Here is a 7,244-nt window from a genome sequence, read left to right as displayed (position 1 = left end):
TTTTCAACTGTTTGCTTTCAGCCAAATGGAAGAACAGCTTGAATGAGTTACAGGTTGACACACCATTGAACACAAATTCTGATAATAGGCTACTGTATTTATATGGCTTCAAAGCATTTACATCTATAACTCTGTAAAATATAAATAAAATCTGAAACTGAATCTGGTCCTTGGCCTCACTCAGTGGGTTAAGGATCCGGCGTTTCAGTGAGCTATGGTGTACGTTATAGACACAGCTCGGATCTCGTATTACTGTGGCTCTGGCGTAGGTCAGCAGCAACAGCTCCAATTAGACCCCTAGCCTGGGAACCTCCTTATGCTGCAGGTGCTGCCCTAAAACAACAAAAGACCAAAAAAAAAAAAAAAAAAAAAAAAAAGACATTAAAGTTAGGTTAGTAAAGTGTGTTGAAAGTTTGAGAATATGAATGCATAGAAACCTCAACTTTTGAATGTCACAGAGAGATTTACCTATGTTTTAAATGGAGGATGGTAGATGGATATTTAGATTCCACTGTATATTTTTAGAAGAATAACAGTTTTGTTTAAATCCCATATGTATCATACATTGGAAATTGCAACCTTTACAACTGTATAAACATGATACATTTTGGATGTTAATTTTAAAATGCGTGAGGGAATATGAAATTCTTTTTTAAAAACATGAATAAGAAGATCTTAGTTTTCTAAAAATGGCAAGAAGACCCTGGATGTCACAACCTTTCTTTTTGGCTGTGACATGTAGAAGTTTCCACGCCAGGGATAGAATCCAAGCTGCAGCTGTGACCTGCACCACACAGGAACTTCCACAACTAAGTTTTTTTTAACTAAGTTTCCTAAACTGTAAGATGATAATATTCACTCGCTCTACCTCACAATTAAATTACCTATATGTAACATTATATATATTCACTACATATTCTTATATATTCACTATATACACACACATACATATATATGCACATATATATGTATATATATGCTTTCTGTTAAATGTAAAATGTTATGATTAAATTTATGAGAGCCTGGAAAAATAACACCTCCCTTAATTTTGGTCTTTCTTATATGAATTAGACAGATCAAGGAAGACAGCACATGACAAATCCCAGCTGTAAGTCATGAAGAGTTGAATCACTTCCAGAGGCCATATATTAAATTGAACATATAAATAACTAAATTGCTCATGTGCCACAATTCCTTAAAATTAAACTTGGCTAAATATGGGAAGGTATTACAAATGCAGACCTGAGAACAAAGGCACTGAAATGTTCACCTAAAAAATAACAAGAAGCAATGCTGTAGAGGGCTGCCTTTATCAAGTCAATCTCAGCTTTTGAGCACAATCTGCAACTTCCCATCTTTACAATGAGCATTTTGCAACATAAATTCTAAGGTCTGCAGCAAGAATATGAAGTCAGTAAGTCCATTCTCTGGGCCTCCATCTATAGTTCTCAGTAGTTCCTCTTAGATGAAGCCAATTATATTCCCCAGGCAAACCAAGAATACTAGATAACAAGAACATCGTATTGGAACAAAAAGATAATATTAAGTAAATATTTTATAATCTAAAAACTGTTCTTAATTCTGCCCATAGCTTAAGCCTGATAATTTAGCTAAATAATTTAGTAAACAAGTTAATAATAAGTTATTTAGCCAAAATCGATAATACCTAAATTCTTATTAAAGTATCAAATTACATCTGTGAAATTTCGGATATGCCCAGTGTTTCACAATTTCCTCTGGTCATTTTCCAGCATAGTTTGCATTTACAAAATTTCTGTTTGGCTATAAAAGTAAGAAACTGATTAGGTTCATTAAGCCAAGATTAGTCTTCCAGCTCCACAAGGGCAGTTTTAAAAGCATTTTGCTTTTTCCTATTGTGAGGAAGACATGTTGTGTTTTATGAGGCATATACATATGTATAAGACAAAGTCTCTGAACTCAAGGATATTATCAGTCTAATAACTGTTACAGAAAAGTTGAAAGTAATGTATAGCACACACCATCAAAATTCTACAATTAACATTTTACTATATGGTTATTACCTCTTATTACTATATTTGCTTTATCTATATTTTAATTTTTTATGGACTAACTATTCATACCTCTGGACATCATTAATCCATCTTATATTTTTAATGCATTTCAAAGTTGCAAGCATAAGTGTGTTTCACCTCTAAAAACTATAGCATACCTATCATTAACTAGAGTTTAATAATTTTTACAGATCTGTAGACACAATTTACAAATATGATATGCACAAATCATTTCTTTGGTTGCATGTGCAGTATGTGGAAATTCCCGGGCCAGAGGTCCAATCTGTGCAACAACAGTGACAACCCCTGATTCTTAACCAGCTGAACCACCAGGGAACTCCTGAAATCACAAATCTTAAGCAAAGCATTTAGAGACTTTTTACAGATGCTTATACCTCTATGACCCAAACTCCTATCAAACTCTATACAGACCATTACTGCCACCCAAAAAAGTCCCCCTCATGCTCATTTCCAGTCAATTTCCACCCTAACTCCCACCTCTGGAGTGAACCACTCTGAATGATTTTTTTCTCACCACAGAATAGTTTTGCAGATAATTTTTAAATTCAAAATTTAAAACAGGGAGTTCCCTTCGTGACTCAGTGGAAATGAATCTGACTAGTATCCATGAGGATGCAGGTTCAATCCCTGGACTAGCTCAGTGGGTTAAGGATCCAGCGTTGCCAGGAGCTGTAGTGTAGGTCATAGACACAGCTCGGAACCTGCGTTGCTGTGGCTGTGGTGTAGGCCGGTGGCTACAGCTCCAATTCGACCCCTAGCCTGGGAACTTCCATATGTTATGGGTGTAGCCCTAAAAAGACTAAATAAATAAATAAATAAAACAAAGATCTGTCAAGCTGAAGAATCCAAAGAACTCATGTGGATGGATAGATATAGAGATATGTGATAACGTAAATACAGCAAAATGTTTGACAGTTGTAGAAATTAGATGGTAGGTACTATATAGGTGTGCCAGTTATCAATTTATTACCTCCCAACATCACATCAATCTTCCTTTCCCCTATTTTATGACAATGGAACTAAACATTCCTCCTTTGCCAGCTTTAGAGAAGGCAAGGGAGTCACCTTATAAGGTGATAACAGCAGAGGAACACTTCCCTTCAGGATTCTAGTCCTCCATTATTACCATTAATTAGAATGAGAGCTAAGAGCATTTTGATGTAGAGACAGGCTGCCGCTGTGACCTCAAGCCCTATAGCCATGGTAGCTGCGTCCCCCGCCCCCCATCTTTTTTTCATTTTTTAAAGTTTTATTGAACTATATAGGTGATTTACAAGGTTGTGAAAATTTCTGCTGTACAACAAAATGATTCAGTTACATATGTACACACATCCATTCTCTTTCAGATTCTTTTCCTACATAGGTTATCACAGGATATCTGGCAGAATTCTCTGTGCAAAAAAAGCAGGAGGTGCGCCCTTTTTGAAGAGGCCCACATCCAAGCTTTGGGAATAAAGGCCCTCTCCCAGTCATTCTTCCTTGTCCCAGTAGTTGTAGCTGCTCTTTCTCACCTGCTACTTCTGGGACCCTTAGACTCAAGGCTCTTTTACCTCTGTTAACCACACCATCTTGTTCTAGTTAACGATACGTCATAACGAATTTTCAAATAACCAGTATAATTGTGTCCCCTGACTTAACTCAGACTACTCTCAAGGGTAGTCACTGTACAGTGTTTCTGCATTTTTGAAATTGTTGGGGAGGGAGGAAATAGGGAGATATACCTTAAAAGATTGGTAAAGGGTTATTAATTATTGATGATAGACTGAGATATTTATACTGTCTCTTCATTTTGTTTATGTTTGAGATTTTCTATAATAGTTTTTAAAAAGGTTGGGGTGGAGAGTGGGAAGAAAGCTTCATATAAGCCAAAGCGTTTGGAAAGAGTTCAGTGGAATGGATGTTAACAGGCAAAAATAGAGGCTGAGATTGAAGGAGAGAAAAAGCACGTATCGAAAATGGCGGGAGAAAACCGACAGACATGTTTGAGCAAGAGCAAGTAGGCTGACTGAAGTAAAGGTGTGTGATGCAAATGAGGATGTTCAGTGAGATTTTCTTGCTCCCTCCACTTTAACCGTCACTTCAGTATATCAGTTTTTCACACTCAATTGCTTCCTTTTCTCCCTACAGTCCTGTCCCAGCCCATACTTCTACTTACCATCCAACATGTAGCCCTTACCACTCTTCCCTACCTCTTATGAATCATAAATTGATTCATTTCAGAGTCTTTTTATACATTTTAACTTTTTTAAACAATGGGCATAATTATATGTTTTTTTAGAAAATGTAAATATGTTTGTGCTTATAGAGCAGTATTTTTTTTACATGTAAGCCAGTATCAGTGACATAAAACAAGTTTTCATAATCTCTAGTTAGTAGGGGATAAGACAAAAAATTAATTGATTTATTATTACTTAATAACTCATGACTTTATATAAAATTGCAAAATATATCTATACACATAAAAGTGAATATATATGTGTCAACACATTATCTCTGGGAAGGGGTTGGTAATATACTTAAACTAATATACTTTGTTAAGCTGGGTGGTTAGTTGAACATATAATAAAAGTAATACTGGTTATTTTCTCCACTCACCAACACATTTAAAGCACAGCCTAGGCTACTCTCCAGTGACATCTCTCTTCCTCCTATCTTGGGAATGACAAGAATCACACAATTTGACTTACAGGGAGTCCCCTGGTGGTCCAGTGGTTAGGATTCAGTGCTTTCACTGCTGTGGTCCAGGTTCAATACGAGGTCTAGGAACTGAGATCCCACATCAAGCCACACACCACAGTCAAAAATAAAATGAAATTAAATGAAATGAAATTTGACTTACAAAAAGCATGTTTGTTTAATCCAAGCTGAAAATATTATAAAGTATAAAACCAGATAGATATTGAAGAGGAAGAACTCACAACTGAGGTAAGGTCACAGAGAGCAAACATACACAAAGAAAACATTAAAATGATTTATAAAAAGCACAAATGAACATGGGCCTATTGCACACATTAAAATATACAGACACCCCAACTGGGTTCCCTTCTCTCCTAACTCACATTATTTTTGGTAGGGTCTGAACCTGACATTCTATTTTAAGCCTCAAAAAAGTGGCACATGTTATTCCATTCAAGATCTAGGGCAATGCAAGGTTTGTAAACTTAGCACACCAAAGCTGTTAATGTGAGTTCTTCCAGAATAAATCAGCAGTGGTTAAAACAAGAACTGAGTTTCTTCCTCGCCTTGCACAGGACTCTTCCTGTGTAGTCAGTATCACAGACAGCTATGCACTCCACAAAGTACCCAGGAGCAAAAGAAATGCCCCACAAAGATACGGTGCAGCTGCTCCTAGTCTGGGTGATGCCTCCCTTCCACTAAGTCCTAGCAGCCGTGCAATAGAAGTTTCTGTGATAATAAAAATATATGCTATTCTGCTACACTTGCAATGTATTGTGACAGAGAAATTGTATTCTTAAATTAATTTTTTATTGAAATATAGTTGACATATAATATTATGTTAGTTTCAGGTATACTACACAATAATTTGATATTTGCATATATTATGAAATGATCACTACAATAAGTCGAGTAACCATGTGGCCCTATACAAAGTTATTACAATATTATTGATCATATTTCAAATGCTGTATATTATATCCCTGTGACTTATTTATTATATATAACTGGAGGTTTTAATCTCTTAATCCCCTACACCTATTTTGCCCACCCCCACTACCCCTTCTTCCTCCTATTTCTGGCAACCACCTGTTTGTTCTCTATAAGTCTGTTTTGATTAGTTTTAGATTCCATATATAAGTGAGAGCATGTGGTATTTGTCTTCCTCTGACTTACTGCACTTAGAATACTCTCTAGCTCTATCCATGGCATCAAAAGGGCAATATTTCTCTTTTTTTTATGGCTGAGCAATATTCATATACCACATCTTCTTTATCCACTAATCTATCAGCAGATGCTTCAGTTACCTTTATATCTTGGCTACTGCAAATAATGCTGCAATGAACACTGGAGAGCATGTATCTTTTTGAATTGTTTTTTGGTTTTCTTCCAGTAAATACCCAGAAGTGAAATTAGATCATGTGGAAATTCTATTTTTAATTTTTTGAGAAACCCCATACTCTTCTATAGTGGCTACACCAATTTACAATCATACTACCAGGGCTCAGCAATGTTTTTTTGCATAAGTCTTCTCATGAAAGGGAAACAAAAACAAAAATAAACAAACGAGACTGCATCAAACTGAAAAGCTTTCGCACAGCAAAGGAAACCATCAGCAAAACAAAAAGGCAGCCTACAGACTGGGAGAAGATATTCGCAACAATATATCCAATAATGGCTAATACCCCAAATATTTAAGGAACTCATAAAACTCAACACTGGAAGAAAAACAAAACAAAACAAATCACTCAATTAAAAAAATAGGCAGAGAACCTGAATTGAAATTTTCCCAAAGAACATGTACAGATAACCAAAAGACACATGAAAAGATGCTCAACATCACTAATCATCAAGGAAATGCAAACCAAAACCACTATAAGATACCACTTCACTCCTTTGTGAATGGAAATTATCAAGACAATAAGTGGAGCTCCAGTTGTGGCTCAGCGTGTTAAGAACCTGACATAGTATCCGTGAGAATATGGGTTCGAACCCTGGGTTGAGGATCCAGTGTTGCACAAACTGCAGCACAGGTGGCTAAGATGCAGTGTTACTGTGAGGAAGGCCCCAGTTGCATCTCCACAGAACTACCACATGCCCCTGGTGCAGCCATAAAAAGGGGAAAAAAAAAAAAAAAAAAAAAAGAAGACAATAAGTAACAAGTGTTGGTGAGGATAGTCAGAAAAGGGAATCCTTGTGCACTCATTTAATTTTAATTCATTTAAACGTAATAGCTACATGACAATACAATCCCAAAGCCTTGTGATTTTTTTCTTTTAAATCAGGGACTTAATGCAAGTATGTCTGCAAGTTGTCCACTGCCAACACAAAACCTTACCTGCAACACTGCAAATGTGGTGTTATCTCCTCCTCCCTTAGCTGCCTGAAGAAACATCCATTTGCCCTCATTGGAACAGCACCTCCTTTGCGAAACTGTGGCAGCCCAAAGTTACTAACTTCTTATCTGACTATTACTAACCAGGTAACACCATGTTGTCATTATGGGTTTATATA

The sequence above is a fragment of the Sus scrofa genome, chromosome 3 (genome assembly GCF_054392235.1).
Source record: "Sus scrofa isolate SSC_HxYL_T2T_F1_AM1 chromosome 3, Sscrofa_HxYL_maternal_Yorkshire_Landrace_v2.0, whole genome shotgun sequence".
In the NCBI taxonomy this organism is placed as follows: Eukaryota; Metazoa; Chordata; class Mammalia; order Artiodactyla; family Suidae; genus Sus; species Sus scrofa.
This window is presented reverse-complemented; position numbering follows the sequence as displayed.